This window comes from Cupressus sempervirens, chromosome 3, assembly GCF_028749045.1.
Source record: "Cupressus sempervirens isolate cs-2001-9-10 chromosome 3, ASM2874904v1, whole genome shotgun sequence".
Taxonomy (NCBI): Eukaryota; Viridiplantae; Streptophyta; class Pinopsida; order Cupressales; family Cupressaceae; genus Cupressus; species Cupressus sempervirens.
In genome coordinates this window covers 332,143,302-332,168,726 of record NC_143120.1, presented here as the reverse complement: position 1 = coordinate 332,168,726, position 25,425 = coordinate 332,143,302, and the positions used below count along the sequence as shown (strand labels likewise).

Below are 25,425 nucleotides of genomic sequence, written 5' to 3'. Positions count from 1 at the left end.
CCAGAATCTGCAATAGCTATTTGTTCTCCCTGCTCAACTACAACAATTGTTCCTGAACATTCATTTTTTTCTAAAACAATTAAAGTAGAAGGAACAATATGACTTGTACAAAGATATAAGGTTCCTACTTTCACACATTTTTCTACTACAAGCACTAGTACATTTAAGACCATTTTTCGACCATTATTGGTCGAAATTTCGACCCAATTTTCAACCAAACTTCGACCAAATTCGACCAACCCATTGGTCAGAATTTTTCTGGTCGAAATTTTGACCAACCTTCTAGTTGGTCAAAATTTTGACCAATACGTTGGTCGAAAAACCTCCATAGCCATGGTGCAAGTTCTGTCAAGAATTGGTTGAAATTTCGACCAATGAAGGTAGAAAATTTTGACCAATAAAGGTAGAAATTTTGACCAATGAAGGAAAAAAATTTCGACCAATAAAGGTAAAAATTTTGACCAATGAAAGTCAAAAATTTTGACCAATAAAGGTAGAAATTTTGACCAATGAAGGTCAAAAATTTTGACCAATGAAGGTAGAAATTTCGACCAATGAAGGTCAAAAATTTTGACCAATGAAGGTAGAAATTTTGACCGATGAAGGTTAAAAATTTTTACCAATGAAGGTAGAAATTTTGACCAATGAAGGTAAAAAATTTTGACCAATGAAGGTAGAAATTTCTACCAACAGGTAGGTGTAAATTTTTTTTTAGGCATTCTATAAAACTATCACATGCCTTGCGTATGATATGACATTTTGCATGCATCCTGCACTCTCATCCAGCTGATGATGGATTACGGAGAGTGATCTAAAACCATGATGCTAAAAAACACACACAATCAAATCCAAAATGAACTTTCATTACAAATGGATTGTGGAAATCTGATATTGTTAATTTTGCATGCATGTCTACCAGGACAAATATATGTTTAAGTTGTGATTGTCCTGGTAGACATGCATCCAATTTTACCAATATCAGATTTCCACAATCCATTTGTAGTGCAAGTTCATTTTGGATTTGATTGTGTGTTTTTTAGCATCATGGTTTTAGATCACTCTACGTAATCCATCATTAGCTAGATGAGAGAGAGTGCAGGATGCATGCAAAATGTCATATCATACGTAAGGCATGTGAACTATTTTATAGAATGCCTGAAAAACACTAACAGTAACTAATATGAAAAATATATAATTAGTTATATGATTGAGACAAATCATGTACTAGTGGGTTGGTCAAAATTTTGACCAGAAAAATTTTGACCAATGGGTTGGTCAAATTTGGTCAAAAATTGGGTCAAAAATTTGATCAATGAAGGTCAAAAAATGAACCCAAATGCACTAGTGCAAGTATGCTCGCCAAGTTGACTCTTTGAGTTCAATCATCAAGTCACCCCACCAAAGTGCCTCATCAAGGTCAGTCTTTAGGTCCACTCATTGAGCTTGCTCACCAAGTTAGCTCGCCATGTCACATCTCTAAGTGGCCTTGCTAAGTCGGCTGACCAACTTGCCCCACCAAGTCGCCACTTTAAGCCCACTCACCATGTTAGATCGCTAGGGTGACTCCCCAAGTCAGCTCGCCAAGCTGACAATTGAAGTATGCTCACCAAATTGACTCTCTAAGTTCACTCGCCAAGTCTACCCACTAGGCCAACTCTCCAGGTCAGCTCACCAAGTCACCCCCACCCAGTCACCTCAACAAGTTGACTCATTAAGTCAACTCACAAAGTTGACTCACCTAGTGGTTTTACCACCTTGCACCAGCAAGTGGGCTCACTCAGTGTGCTTATGAAGTTGCCCCATAGAGTTGCTTCTCTAAGCTCACTCACCATGTAAACTCACTTGGTCGGCACACCAAGTTGACACTTTAAGTTTTCTCATCAAGTCACCCAGCCAAAGCACCTCATCAAGGTCAGTCTTTAAGTACACTTAGTAGGTCAGTTCACCAAGTTGTTTCATGAAGTTGCCTCACCAAGTGGCCTCGATAAGTTAGCTCACCAACTTGCACCACCAAGTTGCCACTTTAAGTCGACTCGCCATATCAACTTGCCAGGCTGACTCCCATAGTCAGCTCACCAAGCTGACAATTCAAGTACACTCACCAAGTCAACTCTTTAAGTTCACTCACCAAGTCCACCCCCTAGGTCAACTCTCTAGGTTAGCCCACCAAGTCACCCCCACCGAGTCACCTCAACAAGTTGACTCTTTAAGTCAGTTCACCAAGTCTACTATTCAAGTACACACGCCAGGTCAGCTCGCCAAGCCCACCAAGTCATGTCACCAAGTCAATTGTTTGAGTACACTCACAAAGTTGACTCTTTAAGGTTGGCTCACCAAGCCAGCCCACCAATTCATGTCACCAAGTCACCTCACCAAGTCGGCTCGCCCACATGTCCCACCAAGTCCTCAAGTCTACTCGCCAAGCCGACAATTCAAGTGCACTCACCAAGTTGACTCTAAGTTTTCTCGCCAAGCCCATCCCCTAGGTTAACTCTCTAGGTCAGCTCACCAAGTCACTCCCACCCAGTCACCTCAATGAGTTAACTCTTTTAGTCAGCTCACCAAGTCTATTGTTCAAGTACGCATGCTAGGTCGGCTCGCCAAGCCAGCCTACCAAGTCATGTCACCAAGTCGATTGTTCGAGTATGCTCAAAAAGTTGACTCTTTAAGTTCGCTCATCAAGTTGCCCCACCAAAGCACCTCATCAAGGTTAGTCTTTAAGTCTGCTCACCAAGTCAGCTCGCCAAGTTGCCGCACCAAGTTGACTCACCTCTCGCCTCACCAAGTGGACTCACTAAGTCAGCTCGCCAACTTGCCCCACCAAGTCGACTGTTCAAGTATGCTCGCCAAGTTGACTCTTTGAGTTTGATCATCAAGTCACCCCACCAAAATGCCTCATCAAGGTCAATTTTTAGGTTCGCTCATCGAGCTTGCTCACCAAGTCAGCTCGCTATGTCACGTGTCTAAGTGGCCTCGCTAATTTGGCTCGCCAACTTGCCCCACCAAGTTGCCACTTTAAGCCCACTCACCATGTTAGATCACCAAGTCGGCTCCCCAAGTCAGCTCGCCAAGCTGACAATTGAAGTATGCTCACCAAGTTGACTCTCTAAGTTCACTCACCAAGTCTGCCCCCTAGGCCAACTCTCCAGGTCAACTCACCAAGTCACCCCCACTTGCCCCACCAACTTGCCAGTTTAAGTCGACTCGCCATGTCAGCTCACCAGGCTGACTCTCCTAGTCAGCTCGCCAAGCCGACAATTCAAGTACGCTCACCAACTAGACTCTTTATGTTCAGTCACCAAGTCCACCCCCTAGGTCAGCTCACCAAGTCACCCCCACCCAGTGCTTATTGTGAACAAACCAATCTAGATCATAAGAGAAGTGATTAGAGATTATTATGAAAGGGTGCGACTGAAAAGAGAGATAACTCACATCATTTATGACATGACTAATCATTTCTAATGAAAGTTGTAAAAAGGTAGTTCTATCATTCAACTCAGGATGATTGGAAGAACTTATTATATTTTGTATCTCACAATGATCGCTCTGTAAGAGAGCATATTGCCTTTGGCACCCATTCAATGCAGGCATATAAAGGCTACCATCAGAAACGGCATCATCTTTGAGTATATTTATATTGTCATATCAAACAACTTATCACATTATTTAGAGCATAAATATAAAGTTATATCAGAGACGGCCTGCATATTTGCAAATTCTTACTTGTATATCAGACACATCAAATAGTACAAGGTACTGAGAATTTCCTCAATCATTGCATGTAATTTCCTGTATATCAAAAATAAAAAAATATATATCATCTTGATTGTTATGCAATCATAATTATTTTGATCTGAACCATACTGTATATGCATTTGGAATTAAGAATCATTCAAATATTACTTTAATACAAGAAACTATTTCTATATTCATTGAATTGTGAAGAATTCAAGTAGTATCTCATAATAAAAAACATAAGGAAATTACAACCACCAAATTATGTGACTGAGAAGTGAGTCTGCAGAGTCTGCAGTTGCTCATTTTACTATAGATAGCATTTTCCTAAGAAGCTTTACCCCAGTCAGGAATTGATACTCCAATGACACATACTTACAACCACTAGTTTTCTGTCCACCAGGGGCCCTGCCAATATTTGAAGGTTGCATATGATGCATGACTACTACTAGGATTTTCTCCACAAAAAGAAATTCATGTTGTCATACAAGCTATTGTCTAGTAACATCCTAGCAAATGTCGTGCCTCTAAATTTCTAATGATGTCTGTATATGTCGGATCCCAATTGTGACAGTCGCAAATAACACATTACATATCTTCCTAGAATGTTCTTGACAGGAAGAGATCCCCTATTTTAAAATAAGACAAATCAAAGTCAGTCCATTTAAAACTCAGATATACAAATATAGGTGGCACACAGTCTATTAGAAACTTAAGCTTCCACTCTACTTACCAAACATGAGAGTCATAGTTGTTGTTCTAGTTATCGCCCATCACAAAAACATAGCCATGAGGCACATGCTGCAAATGGATATAACATGAAATGTAGAGATTTTAGTTAACTTTATTGATCATGTAATCAATGAATAACAAAAGGATATGTGATGTGTGAAACCTCTATCTTTATGGATATTGTAACTTTAATTCCCATATGAGTATTGTTTCCAATGTATCAAATTATGTTAATTCATCAGGATTCAACTGCGAGGAGGGTTTGAGTCAAAACTTATACATTTAGCATATTTTGCATGGGGACCATTGTCTTCTACACCCAATATAACATGTCAACAAGCTCTACACCATATGCAGCAAGAACATAAAAATATAATTTCTTGGATTCAATCAACACTAAAGAAAAATTTCATATTTAATTGAAACTACTTTGAAGCCTCTATGATAAACTTGTAAATCTTTAAATGGCACTACAATTTATTACTGAGAGACTTGGTCTAGAAAGATAAGATGGATGATTGAATAGATTTTCCCCAACTAACAATTTGCTTTTCTAAGACTTCAGCAAATGCTATCAAGATCCTTTACAAATCAAAATTGGGGCAATTATATTATTTGATGAGAACCTGACTTTGCCCTCAATAATTAGACATTTTTCCCTTCACAAACTCTTTACATTCTCAATTTTGACTCCTTAAACATAGACATAGCTCTGATTTTCATTGTTTCCCACATCAAGGTAACATCAATGGCCATAAGCAGTGATGTTCAAATTAAATTTAAAAAGGACCAATAATTATGGCAAGGTAGTTAACTAAGTCCAACCCCAAGCCTTCCTCCAACAAAACCTAATATGACATCCATAACTTGATTTTGGAGTAAAAATAATGACTATTACGGCACTATATATTTCTTTCACAAACAAAATACCAACAAGATAGGTATCAAATGACAGTGGTCATGAATCAATTTGTCAAGATGCCAAATGCATCTAGTCACCATATACTCTAAAAGCTTAATTGCCCTGAGACAAGATTCGTGGGCAGGAAAATAGCCAGTATACAAATTGAGAAGAACTGAAATATTAGGCAGAATCTACAAAATAACATATCTGAGTACCCCATGAAAAGTAAACTAGATTTCAAAATTTTTGCTATCAATATGTATTGCATGTGCCATATAGCAAGCAACGTAGCAGCATCCCCAACACAAGTGGTAATTCTGTGGGAAGGAACACTGATATCAAATATAAAATTTGATAAGAAAGAGACAAAACTCATTTTGATATTTCTTATGAAGGCTTGACCATGAAATCGTAATAGGGGAACCCATATCAATTGGACCATCAAATTGTATGAATACTTGCTCAAATACCCAACAAATCACAAACTTTCCAACAAACTCAAACTCTTTGCAAAAATAAGGTTGGGGACTTATCTAGGCATGTGTGCAATTGTGTTAACTAATCAAATATTGTTATACAAGAATACATTGCAATTTTGGCTTGTAGAAGAATATTAAATGGGTTGGTGGTAAGAAACTCTTTCAAGTTACTCCTGATTACATGTATGCTTGACTACCCTCTACAGATTGGTGCAATTAATTGAACCTCCTATGAGGTCTTCATGATTCTAGGAATGTTTGGGCTAAGAGACAAGAATTTGGTCTAATTATCTACCTAAAAAAGTCATTTTTTCAGATAGTTTTGTTGCTTAATAAATTGGTTGTAGGGGATAACTCTTCTAAGTCTATCTAGATGCCACATTATCTATTGTTGTGAATAATGTGGCAATGCAGGTTCATAAAGATAAAGATGATGGTAAGAAGTTCTGTCCAAATGGGGACTCCTATTCTTTATGCTAAGTGTCAGAGAAGTCTTTCAAAAGGTGCAAGTAAATGTTAGAGGTATTATCTTTGAGACAAACTCTATTCAAACAATTTGATGCACCTTAGGCATATAGCTTGTGCCAACCCTTGCAAAGAAATGGTTATTTAAAAATTTTGAGCCAATGATACTATTGTAGACTTAGAAAGTCTATATTGGTTTTCTTACATCATACCTGTACAGAATATTCCTTTGCTTCAACTATTTTTTAGTTGCAGAATGTAGCTAGGAGTAGAGAAAAATGACATCACTAACAAACAAAATAATCTCAATATATTTTTCTCTACATGGATGGTTCCTCAAATGTGATGATCCCTCTCAATATCTGCTATAATTTTTCTTATCGTTTTGGTTTTGAGTTATTGTGATTGAATATTCATTAAAAACATATATTAAAATGCAAGTACAATTCTGTTTGACAACAAAAATGAACAGCATATATCTTCACAATAAAATACTGTTATAAAGAACATTAAGTAGATATGAAGCTTCTAAATATAATGGAGGTTACAGATCTACTGTAACAATTCTCCCTTTATATGAAGCTGTATATAGATATAACCATTATAAGAAATTAAATATATTATTCAATTACTATGAAAAGAAACATTTCACTTAACAAAAACTAATATATCAAGTACCTCCATTTGAAGAAAAATTATCAATTGTTGCTCAAACATCATGGATACTTAATTGATGAGTAAGTCTTGACAATAAAGATGCCTATTTTTTGAATCTCTCACGTTTCATTTTTGCATTCTGATCTTCTTGGAGAAGTTCTTCAATCTTTGTTTTACTCTGAGAGCTATCTGAAGTAGAATTGAAAAATAATATATGAGGAACACAGAAAACAAATATAACTAGTACCATGGCCATATTAGCCACATGTAATTAACCTTCACCTGACAGAGCTATAAAGTTGAGTAAGCATTTCCTCTTTGGCTTTCTCAACTTGGCAGAGCACCAAAACCTATCAATCATTGAAGGACAAGTTAATACTCATGAGAACCATACAGAAGAATGCCTATTTCTGTAGTTCTTTAATGCAAGGATGTTCTAAGGTTCTTACTTTAGGTACATTTGTAGCAAGACTATTCAGAACAGCTTCCACATAACCACATACTTCCTGAGACATCAACCTCAACTCCTCCTCTGGATCAACTGGTCACCTGGCCATTGTATCCTAATTACAAAGAACATGAATAAACTGAACATTAGCTTTGCCTTAGTATTTAATTTGTGTCTTGTTAGATAAATTAAGATGCATCATGATCAATCAACCTTACAGAAGGAAAAAACCATTCCTAGCATTTTCATTAAATAATTAATAGAAAACCAGCACAAATGTTTTTTACCACATTACATAAGTTTGTTTTAAGAATGTAGACTGTAAAGCATAGAGCTACTACAATTTTATTGTAAAGAAACTATGAGAAATAAATTGGCACATTGTTGAAAAGTCATCTAAGCTCCATATGAATGGATATTCCTAATAGTACATGAGTCTGTGTCTCATCTCACATTCAAACTCAGTGACCTTCATTACCTAAGTTGAATTCCTTCTAAAAGGTAGCAACTAAGAGATAAAAAGATTTGTATGGTTGATGATTGACAATAGTTCCATAGGACAGACTAAAGGGGAATCTATTTGTCCATCTCACATTCAAACTAAGGTTTTGCATATCATCTCCACAGTTTCTATTTATTACTTCGGCTAAGATATATTATAATATTAATGAAGTTGCACAGACCATAGTCAAGGTACCTGGTCCATTAAGAAATTTATCGAATTAACTAAAACATTTACAAGGTAGTTATCTTGAACTAAGATACATGGCATGTACATAGGCAAAGATTTTTAATTTTTTACATTAAGCTTCTTAACTATAAAGGTCAAAACTCTGCATGGGCATCCTATACTGTATTTCAATATAGTTATGCTTATATTGAGCTATCTTATTATTTTAGTTAGATACCTAAGTTACTTATGGCAAAAAAATGTCTTCTAGTTGATGTCAAAAGCATTGACAAAATATGCAAGCTCATCATCCTTTATCTGCAAGAGTCATTCGATGAAAATTCCTACAAAAATAACAAAGTTCCAGATACAAGTAAACAATAATGTGATACTCATCTTGCATACTATGCCTTCCCACACCTAAGATATTAATATCTTTAATTTATGAAATAGTAAATGCTACCACCAAAATCTCTTCAAATTCTCAAGCTACCAACTAGTAGCTTGTATAATATTTCTGCACTTCGATTCTCATTCAGCCACCTCAAGCTACAAGAGCCTCTTCTCATATAAAAAGAATGTTGCCTTTAAAAAATTAAATTATGCCTCTCAAAGCTTGATTCTATTCTAGGCTATGGCAGCCTCGTGATCACATATCTGTATGCCATAGAGATGTGTTAAAGAGACATCATACTAAGACAACTTTGTAGTCTACTACTCAAACCACAGTAAGGTCTCACAAACAAAAGATTAGACTTTACTATTAGAGACTAAAATTTTACATTAAAAAATCTGACTATTATACTTACAGTTTAATAATAGGATGAGCCACAACCACTTAAGTATCCACCACCCATGCCACGACTTGAATACAAAGATGAGTAAGAACCTCCACCAATCTGAATACAACAAGAACTAGTTAATATTGTTACAAAATTAAACAAATCAAAACAGAAAGATATCAAGTTACATAGATTAGCACCGCTAGATGAAAAATAGTCAAACACATCACAACCTTTGTTTTCACACTGAGAAGATGTAGCATAGGAGATGACAAAATAAAGGAATTAAGTCAGTATTTATCTTCATCAAGCAATAGGCATACACATGGTAGTTTCTAAACTGTAAATTGTGTTGTCTTCAATCAGAGGTTGATGTGGATTTTGTTTACGGATGCATAAAAATCATTACAACTACCAACAAGAGGAAAGGAGGAGCTCAATTATTTCATATATAGGCTTTCATCAGCATCAAACACTTTATGTTATATGGGTAAACCATTCAAAGGGACAGTCAACATGACATCTTCAAACTAGTCATCATGTAAATTGTAAATCAATAACTATCACAAGATTATCCATGATCAAATGGTGAAGGATCCTCAGCCTGACATCTAGTATTGAGCAATCATTCCTATATGAAGGAAAGTACTCATATTAGAGAATCACAACTATGGATAAATCGTCATTTAGAACTATTTTCACTAGTAGCTAAGATATCAATTTGCATCATACATGGAAGAAGTTGAAGAGCAGTCAATACACATCAACATCATGAGAAGAAGTGATTTGGTTAATGAACCAATTACTAAATCAATATGGAGTGATACATAATAGAAAATGAGGAATCCATAATGGGTATTCCGGTTCCCAAGTGCTGATAAGTATGATATCTACTATGAAGACCAAAAACTAAGGGATAATTGATCAATGATCATATGTATATCCAATGATGGTCCATGATTACTATGTAACAGGATGATACACAAATCAGGAGAAGTTGTATCAATAAATATAAATAATCAAGAGGACATCAATCAACATATGACTGAGCAATAATCAGCATGCAACACTCATAACCGATACCAATATGGAGGAACAATAATTATGTTATGATAATTATTAAGTGAAAAAATGACAAACTTTGAGATCTATTGAACCAATGAACCATATTATTATACTAGCTCATAGGAATTTCTAAGGAAATGCTCACTCTTCTCTTTTCTCTATGACTAATTCCTCTCAGGTGCCAGATTCCTATGGGAGTGTTGGCACATTCCTAAAGACCCATATAATAACAACCAATCAGCAAGCCCTTTGTAATGAAACACGTGGGCCTTATATGACCAAATCAAGCTTAAACTAGATATAATGATGCCTATAATCAGGCCTACGATGAAACATGAAGCTCAAAACTCGAGATTGGAGCCTAAAAATTATTTGAACAGCCTCTTGATCTAATGAATGGACCTGATCTAATTAGACAAGTCCATAATTCAATGTAGAATGGGCTTGATTAGGCCCCAATAGCTGACATATAGGCCTAGATCCAAGTGGCTAGGGCTTTAGCATATAGGGTGTGAATTTGGGAACATATACCAGGCTAAGTTTGAGACAGATCTAACCTCAAAAGGGTAACATGTGGGCCTCGGCCCAGAACATGAAACATATAGGCCTTAGCCACATGAAATAAGACCCAAATCTGGGCACAAAACCCGTAAACAAGGACCTAAACTAGATCCAATCCAAACATGTCGCCTCAAATCTACAAGGCGGATCCTAATCGGCAAGGTGATGGAAAACTAAAAGTTTACCAAAACAAAGAACATTTTTAAATAGAAGAGAGACAAGGGATGGAAAACTAAAAGTTTACCAAATTATGGTTCACTAACGTTTATAGCCATTGTCTTTCACCATTACTATGTCTCTGTTGTATAGAGTTGTGAGAAAAACCAGTTGAGTCATTGTCTTTACCTTCGAAATTCCCCTCACCCATGGACTTACTTGGAGTAATGTGCACGTTTGTTAGGCTGGAAATCCTACTTCCAATGCAAGAGGACTTCTCTAAAGGTAAGTTCAGCATTTTGGACATGGGCATTAGAGCTGAGATACTATGTTCCCAGCTTGACTTTTGACTATATGAAATGATTCCTGAGACAATTTGCCTTAGAATTAGAGAGAAAATTGGGACTTGAACTAGAGTTGATAGTCTTTTTTCTGGCACGGGCATCCTTGAACCTGAGGAGGAGCATCTTGGCAGTCTCTTTGCCCCTCAAAAGGTAGGCTGCTTCATCCTTTGCAGTGTCAAAGGTGCCCAACAAACTGATCTTTTGAATGTTGTCTTATGTCTCTGCAACCCATCTCCTTGATGGCCTTTGTCTAATAGTAAGACCATTAGTTTTGATAGAAGAACCATTTCCTGTAAGCAATATGTGTTGACACCAATAATATCATATTTGATTCTCATCACACTGAATATATATGGTTTAATCTTCAAAACATTTGCGGAGTTCAAGGATTGCTTCTTCTGTCAGTTTAATGTTTCCTTGTTTAGCTTCTTCTTAATCAGAATACCAGCAATCTGTTGAAGTTAGTTTCTCAGTGAGATATTAGATGATACACATTTTATTATCCTTGTCTTTTTGGCCCACTACCAAGAAATCTCTCTTCCAATTGTGGTAAAAATTTGTACATCCTGGGCAGGCTTGACAAAGCAAGGTTTCATAGACCAAAAAGCATGTAGCAGCCCAAAAATAATTCCATAAAGGAAAAAGCATTCCAGCCTAGCATGTATAGAAGATATAAAATATTAATTGTGAGCTGTATTATTTCTTGAATTTCTAGAGGCCTGTATGATTTACTCTATGTTCTTCAGATTCATATATTTGCACTTGTTTTTCTCATCAAACTCATTCTTTGAATATTGTGAATAACCTTCTTTTCTTTGCACTTAGTTAGAGCAACATCTTATTGTTGGATTAATTGTCAACATTTTCTTTTGAAATTTGTGAGATGGCTTAACTCTTTAAGTTCGCTCACCAAGTTTGCTCCCCATGTCGGCTCGTCGAGTCAACTCACCAAGTCACCCCTCCAAGTCGCTTGAAGCAAAGAAAAATTTGGTTTATTGTGCAAGTCTAAATAATGCTATCATTTTATATTTATAAAAACACTTACTTGGAAACATAACGAAGTGTTCTCCCCTTAGATTACTTCCCATTTAAAAAACCAAGGAAAATGCAATAGATATATTTATCAACAAAGAAATAACATCAACGAGAGTAACCATGCCATCTCTTAGCATTCTCAGTATTTCCATTGGCACATAAAGAACTGGGCTACACTTCACAATGCCAAAACCTTGAGCAGAATTCACTATGAGAAGAAGCAAGTTATGTTTCCTTGGCAGGTGTTAGCTAGCAATCATTTCATATAACATCTTATAAAAGAATTCCTAAAGCTAACCACATTTTGAAATGATATAACAACTGATATATATCATTTAAAACTCAATTTATTCCTATTTGTGCATAACATTAGCAGGTTAGTGTTATGCCAAGAGAATGGAATTTATGTATCCTCTTGACTCTAACAAAGACAAAGGGCCATTCTTGTTACTCTTTAGAGGTAAGCCATAAACTCTGAAGAGACACTAAGCCAAAATTATTGGGCACACAAAGGTCAAAAAACATGGCAAATGTATACGACAAATAGAGTCAACTTTTATGAAAATGATAAATATCTCCCATCAACAATTGAGAAAGGTTCAAAGCACATGCCTCCTCATACAAATTTAATAGCATTTCTGGATGAGATGTTATCATAGCAGACAAACACTTAGCTGCTGCCCTCTGAACCTTCTAGCTGATATCCTCATCATCGCTATATTCATTAGCACTCTCTCTACATCAACAGAATAGTATTCACATGTTGGTCATAAAATTCATAATTACATGAAAATAAAAGACACCATTGTACAAAAATTAAATTTTCTCAAGAAAATAATTATCTTAAGCAATTTTAACATACTCATCCTCCTCTCCATTACTCTCTTCTATATCTTCTTCCATATTATCAGTGTAGTTTGGATCATAGCTTATGTAGTCCAGAGCAAGTTCCAAAATTGTATCACAATAAACAACCACATCTCTGGCACAACATAGGAAAAAACTCTCCAATGCCTGCAAATTGCATCTTTACGGTGATTATTTACAAATTTTTGAATAATCAGGGTTTTCTATTTGAAGAATGAAATCTGAAGATGCATTTCACAAAACATACATATACTTTCAATATAGATGATATGAACTTTTAAAATGGAAACACTGATGTTAACAAATAGTGTGAGATGAAAATACATAATTTCTCTACAACCAAACTCTTTTAACACCTGCAAGCTATATTCTCTTAGCTCCTCATCAGTTTCAGATGCACTTTTACAATAGTTAATAAGTAGGGGAACAGTTTCATTTAGATGCAGTCCAAACTTGTACCCAATAGCTCGACTGCATGGGGAAAGGACATATATTAGAATAAGACTATAGCTTATATAGCTAAAGGCCATTGATGATACATTGATGAACATGTGGAGTACAAGATTAAAAAATGGAAACAAAATATAGAATCGCATTTTTAAGTAACATAAAATTTCACAAATATTATATTGTTTTTATATTTTCTATATCAGTTACAATATTCAATTATTTTACAAAAGGCCTTCACTTTTTTAGCTTCTAAAACCATTTTTCCCATAAGAACCAACCATTAACTACCCAACATGGCAATATATTATTAGTAAGTAGGAGATATTTTCCACAGCAAGTCAAATTATGATATTGCTATGCAGATTCAACTTTGTAGATTTTAAGTTAAACTCATTGACTCATGTTTCATGAGTAATAGTTCACAAGGACGCATCTTTCATGAGAATGAATGGAACACTTAGCACTCATTGCAATTAGATGATGCTCATAGGTGGTGGATAAGCTAATATTATAATTTATTAACTATAAACTAACACTATGGATCATAAACAAACAAAAACTAGTAGACTGAAAATGTGTTCTTAGCAAAAATAGTTGTCTATTTGTTTAATGTGACAAGAATGTATTCAGAGCCATGCATGAGAATCTCAAAAGAAGTTTAGCCTTCACTGTTTGACTATCATGGCTATACTAGGATAATTGTGGTACAAGGGGTGAATTGATAAATGTGTCCCTACAATTGGGACTGACAATAGCAACAAATAAATAAGCAATATTTGAGAGAGATTTAAACAACATAGATCACCTGGAAGGCTCTTAAGGTTGGTGCTAGATGACAAAATTAGAGGTTTGAAAAGCATAGTTGAATTACTAGTCACAATGGGAAATATAGGCTTTTTGCCTACCGCTTGGAGAGCTAATGTGGATCTAGAACTGTAACATTTCTCGTTCCTATACATGTGATTTGAGATATAAAAATGCCTTAATATTGACTACGAAACTCAGTCTTTGCTTCTTTATAGTTAGTTCTGCAATTTATATTGCCAAAGCATTGATGAGAAATATCATTCAGTGTGAATCTGTAATTTGCTCAAGTAATCTGGTTCCAGATGTTTGGTGTAACAGGATCACAATGTACTAGTCATTTGAGTTCTTATTTTTTAATATTGGAATCAAATTAAAAAATCAAATTATAGTGTCATTCAAACTTACCATATCTAAAGGGATATAGTGGCTGAAAGTGCATATTAGATTCATGGCACTGAATATAATGGCTGGAAATTGCATATCAAACCTGTGTAGGATAATAGCAATCCTTCTGTTGCAGATCATACTTCATATCATACCTTAAAGTGGTCATTTACTAGTCCCAAGGTGGTCTATAGAAGCCTACAATAGCTAGCTAACTTCTGGATGTGATACATGTTGATTATATGGCATTAAAACCTATGGATTGAATTGTTACAGTTTGATTTGTGACTGATAATAGGTCTGTAATCTCTATTTTCAGTCTTAGCAGTAAACAATAAAGTCATATTTTTCCATATCATTTAGATAGACATGTTTTCATTCATTGCATAGTCATTTCCTTTAATCATTTGTAATTTGTTATCATAAACAAGCATCAAAGTGAACTCAGCCAAAGTCAGATCAGAATTGCCGAACGTAGAAACATCACCATTCCTAGGAGTCCAAAACATACATCAAACCAAACAAAATGGAAAAATTGGATTGGGTTTGGGTGGGGATCTTTCACAATTACTTATTGATGCTTAATCTATCTTGTGGTCTTGAGGATTTGCAAAACTTCATGGAAATCAAACTACCATGTTTGAATTAGAAAAGAATCGGTGTATAAAATAATAGCAATAAAGAATATAATAGAAACTAACTGGTATGCAAGTATTCTTCTATTAATCTCCATATAAATTTGTTAAAAAGATGCAGTAGTAATGGTTGTCCCTCATCAAGTATGCCAATCGCGAGATGAATGGACTAAGGGTTCTACTCAGAGGCTCATTCCATGCCCTTGGCCTTGGTTGAGGAAGAATATCTTTGATCCTCTTAACAAGGAACATAAGATTAATAATTATTTATCTAATTTCCATCAAATATCATATTTAGGATCAATTTGAAAATGTTTGATAGAAAGATGCACCAGTACTGGTTCTGTCATTAAATAAAACAACTACAAGATGATAGATGTCCTGCCATTCTCATGGCCCAAGGGGCCATATGACTTGGGCACTCATTATGTGCCCTTGAGTTTAATTGAGGAGGATAGTCTCAACTCTCCCAGCATCCTATCAAGCTTTTCCACTGAATTCCTAATATGGTCAGCTATTAGAAGTATGCAGTGAAATGGATACAAGTGAATTTAGGGTGTTTTGTTTTCAATATCATTTGTATAATGATCATAAATCCTTGATACAATTTTCTCTAAATTGAATTGCAATTATGTATTTTATATATAGAATACTATTTATAAATAACTTGTGTTGTGGGACTTGTTATTTTTGGGCAAAATCCAATATATCCCATAAAGAGATCATTATGCTGCTTGTGCAGGAGCCCCATCATTCTAAAGAATCATACCATTTTTGGTAGGCACCTAAAAGGCAATTTCCATAAGGATTTGATGCCTTCCATTGGTTAAGATAAAAACTTAAAATAGATCTTTGAGGAGTGACTGTAGAAGATACTTGAGCAACCGTAACACAATAATTGTTGTTTTCTGGAAAGCCTTAAAGCATCTAAAAATGTAGCAAACTGAGGCAGGTAATCACATTTTAATATGCAATAACAAACAATTCATGCACTCTCTCAGGTTACCATACTCAAGGCCCTAGAGCCACTGGGCTCTAAAATGACAAATAAAACTTCAAACTAAGAACATGCAACATGAAATTAATTACTAACTAATGTCATTATGCCAACATCACTGTTGCACTACATCCTAGAATAGTTTAACAATATACACTACTTCCAAATGGCATTTAAAGTATGCGAGCTAGAAAGAAAATCTAGGTAACAAAAATGAGGGTCAATCTCAAGGTCAATGTTTTACCCTGCCATTTGGCAGAGTCAGTCAAATATATTCAACCTGCCCTTGAAAAACATGAGATTTGTTGAACATCCTTAAGATTCATTTTATTTTTTCCCTTACCTGTAACTCGTGGTATGCAGAATAATATTAAGGATATCTTCCATTTGACCCCCCAAAAGCTTCCTGCCATGTATCTAGCAGGACCAAGATCTTTTCTCTAACATTTAAATCAGGCTACAAAATAAAATACAAATAAAACCCACATAAAGGATTGCTGAAAATATGCACTAAGAGCACAAACCGAAAATTGTTTAAGCTACAACCCACAAAAACATGTGCAAGTTACACAAAAGCTTTTTTTACAGACCTTTTTCTTTACTATCTTGACCATTTCATGTACCACATCTCTCTCGGCAACTTGCAAGTGAATAGTATCACCACAATTTTTTGTAAGTGTCTCTAATAGCTACAAAAATAACCAGGAAAATATTAAATCAAAGTTATCCATCAAAGTCAATCATAAATGAATTCTTACTATAGTAAATTTTTTTCACTTAGAATTCAACCAAATATCTCAGTAATGATAACTTAAAATAAATCAAAATGTATATAGAAATTTATAATATTATTCAATACTAACCGTCAGAGAAAGAATTTGGATCTTAGGATTCTTATTGGAAATGTGTTTCTTAATTGCTTTGATTACTTCCTTTGCTTGTCTATTCCAACACAATCATATCGACCAATATAGACCCTTCATTACTATCACCATATCCAAATGTTCATTTATAAGAAAGAACTTAGAAGACAAAGCTATTAACCTACTTTATAAAAACCATACCAACATCTCTTATGCAAACTCTATTCATATAACAAAGATGGGATTACATTCTCCGAACATGGACTACCATTAATGCATAATACAGAGAAACTACCAATCAAATAATGTCAAATTGGATTTACAAAAGAGGATAACAGTGTATCAATATTTGCAAAGCATAATCAAGAAATCTGAACCTAAGGTGGATTAAAGCAATTTAGCATGATTCTATGCCTTGTAACTCAGAGATGAAGGTATTTCCAAATATTTTGTATGACTTCTCATGTTAGACAAAAGATTATACAGACACATCTTATAAATATAGCCAAGATAGAATATATGACAAAAGGAGTAAGATTTCTTTGTGCCATTCAAGGTTCTTGGATAGGCAGCATGAATAAAATGAAATGCTTTCATTTCCTTAAAAATTCTTGAAATCCATGTTTGATTGTGACTACCATACATGTTGATCTGAGCATGCCTGGCTCCCAGTTACTGCTATGATATAGTTTAAGATTACTGTTGTAACTGATAAGTGGTGATGTAGATGAGAAAATTTGGATAATAGTTTCTATATGTTAGGTATCGAGAAGCTTCACTTTACAATTTAAAAAATGGTTCTACCATACATGTTGTTTTATTTTGTGTCATCTTGGAAAACATTGGATCATTCATGTAAACAAACCTAACAAGCTCTCTTGTGTGTTTATACTTAAGTTCTAACATTTCTTTTCTAGCCTACACTAGAAGACTCTTCTGAAAAGTAATTCAACATTATAACATAATTATGAGCTGCGAAAGCATCAACTATATCAAATCCTTACATAGCTGAAAACTATATAAACCATCACTAAAAAGTGATCAATATTACTCAAAAGATGCATTTGTTAAAACCATTGATTGATCAAAAGATGCACATCTTGTTTCTAACTCGTACTATTTCCATTTCTTAATCTATTAATTCTCTGAGCTTGATTGTTCTAACACCGTGCATAATGCTTTTATTGTTCCTTCCTAAATAGGCTCTGAAAGGTATCAAAGAGAAGGTTCATATTATAACTAAGTTTGGATTGACTTGGAGTAATGGAGAATTTGGTGTGAAGGGAGATCCTGCATATGTCAGGGCTGCCTGTGAAGCAAGCCTCAAGAGGCTTGATATAGACTACATTGATCTTTATTACCAGCACAGGGTAGATATTACTATACCCATAGAAGCTACTATAAGTCTTCGGATTCCAAACCCTTAACCTGGCACCAAAATACTATTTTGTCATGGTTCTGTAAGTTTTAAGATTCAAAATCTGCACTACTATGACATGTTTTTTATTTTAATCTTATTTATAAAATTTTGGGCAATGGTTTTTCTCCAAAAACTACATAGTTGAATCTTGAATTTGATTTGATGTGAGAAATATATTTTACATATCAATTCTTGAGATTGATAAGTGTGAAATATTTTCTACAGCAAGTCAAATTGTGATTTTACTATAAGGATTCAACTGTGTGGTTTTCTAGTGAAATGCATTGACACAAGTTATTTTAATAGTGGTTCACAAGAACTCATTTTTCATAAAAATGAATGGAACACGTAGTACTCATTAAATTTAGATGATGCTCATAAGGTGAAGCATTAAGCCTTTCCAAAAGGTCACTAAGTGTAATACTACTCCAACTTATTGTCATGAGAGATGAGTTCTTATGAAGCTAATGTAACATGAGTCAATGAATTTGTCTCAGAAACAACAAAATCAAAATTTCAAACCTCTAATTTCACTTGAAAATATGTGTCTAATAATCAAGGTTGTATGGCTTTGGAGGGCAAGATTGTATCCCTCTGGCTCTTTACTGACGCCTAGCAAAACATAAGAAATCTGATAACAAGCAAATCAATTTTCCTTTTATACAGATGGGTGAACTGAAGAAGTTGGTAGAAGAGGGAAATATAAAATATGTGGGTCTGTTTGAAGCCTCTACTTCAACAATCCGTAGGGCCCATGCAGTGCATCCAATCACTGTTGTGCAGCTTGAATGGTCTCTCTAGAGTAGGGATTCTGAGGCCCAAATTATTCCCACCTCTAGGTAAATGTTGTGATGATATAATACCTCAACAGTCAGTGATTCAATGTTTACTTTATAGATTGCAGAGAACTGAGAATAAATATTTGTGAATTGGGTTCACAGTATATACCAAAAGTTGAAGTTTTTAATAAGATTTTTTTTGAACTTTGTTCCATTTGAACTTATATAAGGAATACAAGCTTACTTATATTTATTTTATTTCATTTTATTCCATTCATAGGGAGTTGGGGATTGGGATTGTTCCATACAGTCCTTTAGGCATGGGTTTCTTCAGCACAGGAGGAAAACTTTTTCAAAGTGTGACAGATAATGACTTTGTAAGGTAAAGGATAGGATTTTTTTTTTCCATTTAATAATTGTACCATTTTAAAGATGATCTGATGTTGAGTTCAAACATTGAGACTGAACAACAAAGTAAAATCTAAACAAAAATCTACATGACAAGAAATACAATAAAGGTAAAAATTAATTTGATTTGATTTTGTCATTGTTGATTGTTTCATATCATAATAATTGATCTATTAAATAGGGGAATCCAAGGTTTTAAGGTGAGAATCTTGAGCGGAACCAAGATCTATTACTAAAGCTAAGTAAGATCAGTTTAAGAAAAGGGTGCAGCCCAAGCTAGGTTGCTCTTGCATGGGTTCAAGACAAGGGAAATGATGTTGTGCCCATTCCTGGAACCACCAAGATGAAGAACCTGGATGATAATATCTTCTCTCTCGGTAAAATTGATAGCAGAAGACATGAATGAAATCAAAGCCATCTTTCCTGTAGATGCTACAGCTGGAGACTGACACAGAGCTGTTGATTTGCAATTGACCTGAATAAATTCAAAAATGCCCCCATACAACACTCTCCATTGAATTAAAGCACGTAAATTTTTGTGTTCCAGAGTAGAACATTTGCAATTGAGCTAGATGAATAAAGGGCTCTGAAGAGTTAGTAGCGTTAAAAAAAAAAGAATCTAAATAAATGGATTTTTTAGCCTTGTACTATATCAGTTATAAATGCTTATTATTGAAAATGTAGTATTTTTAAAGTCTATTAATAGAGTATTTTCAGAGCCTATTAATAGAGAGCTTTTGGTAAATGACTCTATAAAGAGTTTTATAAACTTGGTGGAAATATATTTCATTAATAGTAATGATACTGGCATTTTAACATTTATGCATGACAATATTTATGGACTAGTGATAAACCCAAACCCTTCCACATGGATCTTAAGAAGGAGTTAGTAATAAAGATCCAATAAATGAGTCGTAATGTCTCCAAGGTTCTCTCAAAGACTTCGATATTCAACCATTGTTACTCCACATAACTTGTGGGCTTGGACATCAGGATAACAATATGCCATTTATTATCAGTGCATGCCAAGGATACATTAGAGGTTTTCACCCCATATGTCAAAAAATTCACGTTTCAAAGTAGATAATCTAGAATGTCCATCCGGTGCCAATTCATGTTTTATTATCAAGACAAAGCACAAGAACCTGTAGCTACAAATAAATCCAAATTTCCTTGAAACAATATGAAACACACTCAAAGAAGTGGTATAACATTGAATAAGACCCATATTACATTACAAAAACCATATAAAAATCTCAAAGTCTTTCTAATACAAATTTCAAACTCATTTATGATCATATTAATTTAAACAAAAATAAGTATATAATGGTAAGAAGTTGCATGCAAAAATTATTTATAATATTGCATTCAAATTCATTGATATGCACAAAAGTAGTGCCATGTAGAGTGCGGGAAGGGTCTACGTTGTATGGGTATGTCTCTCTTGATACAGAGGTGTGACACCTAAGAAAGAAATGGTAGCCCTCATTCACTATGTTGTGTACACAGATGTCACTTTTCTTGATACTTTAGAGTCTTAGACACTAATAAAATTATTGTAGGGAAAGTCAGTCAACTTAGTAAATCTATTATGACACCTCCATTCTAAATGGCATTATCATATTAGACTTTGTGATCCAACGTATTGAATAAATTACCTTAATATTGAAGAATTAATACAAGTGATGCTGCAGGTGTAGTGGGATTGCTTCCAAATTCTGACTTTTCCACAATACCACTCTAAATATATAGTCCATGTCTAGTTCCTTTGTTCTCATTCCATTAGGAAGACTCCAGTCGAAGGAGTGAACCAGCGAAGCCAAAATTAAATGAAGCATCTTATCAGCCAAAGGAAGCCCTAGGCATATTCTTCTCCCTACTCCAAATGGTATAAGCTCAAAATCTTGTCCCTTAAAGTCCACAGTAGCTCCCTCTCCCTCCAAAAACCTCTCTCGCATAAATTTGGAAGGCTCCTTCCAACACAACAGGATCCCTCACAATCGCCCACACATTAACCCATACTTGTGTGTCTTTGGGGATCACAAACCCCCTATTTCACAAGATCTTGATGCTTTATGAGGGATCAAAAGAGGACCAGGAGGATACAGTCGAGGCACTTCTTTCACCATTGTATGAAGGTAAGGTAGATTATCAATATCAGATTCCTCCACTCTTCTACTATGACATACAACCTCCTCTAACTCCCCTTGGACTTTTTCCATTTTATCTAGATTATGAATGAGTTTTACCATTGCCCATTCTATTGTTGCACTAGTGATGTTGAAACCAGCAATTAACAGATCCTGCATTATCAAAACACCCCATCCTCATTAACCAATGCCACCACTCTCATCTTCAGCCCTAACTTGGCCTCCTCATTAGCAAACGACAACATTGATTTCAAGGATTTCATTAACACCGTCGCTGCCACACCCATCTCCATGCACCCCCTATACATAGATGCCCCTTTCTCAAAAACCTTTGCCTTTTCCTCCTCCAACCTGTGAAACCCTTCCTCCATTTTCGTCCTTAGCAAAAATGAGTTTTTCCCACTTTTTAAAAAAATTTAACATATAAAGCCCGTGTTGGTCGAAAATTCGACCAACACAGGCATGGATTTTTAAAAAAAGATATTTTTCCTTGCATATTTTGACCAATCTAAAACATTTTAATAGATGGTCAAAAATTTTGGTCAAAAATTGGGGTCAAATGTACTAGTGAAGGGAACCTTTTGAAACCTTCCAATTTTTATCATTAAAAGTAACTACACAACCCTCATCACTGAGTTTCCCTACTAAAATTAAATTCCTACTCAGCCTTGGAACATGTCTTACCTCATGTAGTAGCCAATGATTCCCATTCTGCAACTTAATCTTAATTTTTCTCTTCCCAACAATTTGATAGGGTTCATCATCCCCCAAATAAACAAGCCCAAAATAACCTTGGACATAATCAATGAAATAATCTCTATGAGGTGTAGCATGAAGTGAAGCACTAGAATCTAAAACCCATGACTCATCAACACTTTCTAAAGATAGAAGCAAAGTATCCTCTTCGTATTTTTTACTTACCACATTTGCCTCCTTGTCTCCATCTAATTTATCTCCTTCATTTTTCTTTTGATTCTAGCAATCTTTCTTTTTGTGCCCTAGTTTCCCACAATACCAGCAATCATTTGGTCCTCTCGATTGAGACCTCCTCCCCTTTGACTTTCCTCTTGATTTCCCATGATTTCTAGAATTACTTCCTCTCTCAGTTGTTATGCCCCTATTTTGTGCATTCAAAGCACTTCCTGATGTAGATCCACCCGAGGTTTTCCTACAAGTTTTCTCACTCAAAATAACACCAATCACATCATCATATTTTAAGGTACTAGATCTAGGAATAGAATTACTCACAACCATTACCAAGCCATTCCACCTTTCAGGCAAAGAACACAAAATCAAGAGAGCCCTAATTTCTTCTTCAAAATTGATATCCACAAAAGATAATTAACTAGTAATAGTATTAAACTCATTTAAATGATCTGTAACAGATCCACCTTCTTCTATTTTTATATTAAATAAATGCTTCATGAGAAATACCTTGTTTGAAGTGGAGGACTTTTCATACAATGTTGCTAGGGTTTTCATCAATTCTTCTATCGTCTTTGCTTTTGTAATATTAAATGCCACTAATGGTGCCAGGCATAATCAAATGCTTCCAAGTGCTTTTTTGTCCAAAAGATCCCATTCATCATTTGACATAGATCCTTGATTCTTGGTTGTGCCTTCCAATGGCTTCCATAAATCCTTCTGATATAGATAGTCTTCCATTTTCATCTTTCATAATTGGAAGTTCTGCCCATTAAACTTATCAACCCTCAGGTTACCCTCATTTTCCATTGCTCCAACTCAACTGTGAAACTTTTATGCAGATGATAACTTAAAAACAACTAGGCTTTGATACCACTTGTTAGGATTAAACCACGAACAGAAATAATAATTACATGTAAATATAACCAATAATAGAAAATAATAGATCACACAAAAAAGAACACAAGGCACCAAGATTTAATGTAGTTCACCCAATCCCTAGGCTACATCCACCAAATAGCAAGTCCAATATTTTTATGATCCAGTGATTACAACATGATTATAATCTGTAATCCCTTACAGCTCAATACCGCCACAAGAACCAATTTCACATCACACCTTATGAAATAATCCCTAACCCTAATCTCTTTTATACAAGTATTTTAACCACTTTAGGGTAATAATTAATAATTACATGTCGGCCCAAAATCTTGATAAAATAGGGCTCAAAAAAAAAATTTAACCTCAAATAATTTATGAAGTATGTACAGTACTTTCCTAATCAGTCACCACAATCTAACAATCTACCACTTGGGGACTGATCAAGCTCCACACTAAACAACATAAAGGATATCTATGGAGGTGATGATAATGTAAAGAAAGACAAGGTAGAAAGCTTGAGAGGATAGTTTGATCAGATGAAAATGAGAGAGGATGAAAACATTGCAAAACATGTTAAGAGAATCAAAGGCAGGATTATTTCTATCAAAGCCTCTAGAGGAATAATTGAAGATGTGATAGTGGTAAGAAAGGTACTTAGAACCCTTCTTCCTATCTATGCAATCAGTGTGTCTTCTATTTAAGAGATGAGAAGTATCCATATAACAAGATAAATTTGGATGCTCTACTTGGAAGATTGACTGCATTTGAACTAGATAACTATGATAATTATACTCCTAGTTCAAGCAATCTTGAGTCTACATTTGAAGCCAAGGTATCACTCAAGAAGAAAGCTAAAATTTCTAAAAGAAAACAATCTGAAAGTGAAGAGGAAGATAGTTTTGACAGTGATCTTGAAGCCATTGAATCATTACTTGCAAGGAGGTATTGCAAAGGAAAAGGAAAATATAGAGGTAAAATTCTTTTAATATGTTTATCTTGTGAAAATGTTGGACACATTATTGCAAGATGTCCAAACAAAGAAGATGAAGATGAAAAGAAGCATAAAAAGTACAAAGGAAAGAATAATTTCAAGAATTTCAAGGACTACAAGGACAAAGGTAAGAAATCTTGTTTTATAGCTAAAGATTCAGATAGTAGTGAAGATGATGAAATGGTATATATTGTTGTAAAAGATAAATCTGATGATGAAGGAGATAAAATGGCACTTATCTCTCATGTTAGCAAGAATGATACATGGATTATTGATAGTGGATGCTCACATCATATGACTAGTGATAAAATAAAGTTTGAATACATGGAACATTATGATGGTGGTAGTGTGAGATTTGGAAATAATGAACCTTGTTGCATAAAGGGAAAAGGTTGTACCTCACTAACCAATGAACTTAGATGTAATAATGCTTATTGAGTTGAAGGACTAAAGCATAATCTATTGAGTGTGGCATAGTTGAATAACATTGGATTTAAGGTAGAATTCATGAATGGAAAGGCCAAACTACTAGATGTAAAAGGAAATCTGGTTGGGTCTGGCAAACAAACAAAAGGTAACCTATTCTGCCTAGATCCTAGTGAAAGTTCATGTTTTATTGCTTACGTAGAAGAAAGTTGGTTGTGGCATAAAAGTTTATGTCATGTGAACTTTGATAATGTAATCAAGATAAGAAAAAAAAAAAAGAGTACGAGGTATTCCTAGTCTAAGGAAACCTGATATGGGTCTATGCAAAAATTGTCAAATTGGAAAGATGGGAAAGACTAGTTTCAAAAGAAAGAACTATCATTCAGAAGAAGTCTTGGAATTGGTTCAT

General features: G+C 34.8%; 1 pseudogene; it reads left to right on the top strand.

The window, feature by feature from the left end:
• Positions 1-20,092, top strand: part of LOC149566337 (putative aldo-keto reductase 2) — a 142,170-nt pseudogene extending 122,078 nt beyond the window's left edge.
• Positions 20,093-25,425: the final 5,333 nt, after the last annotated feature.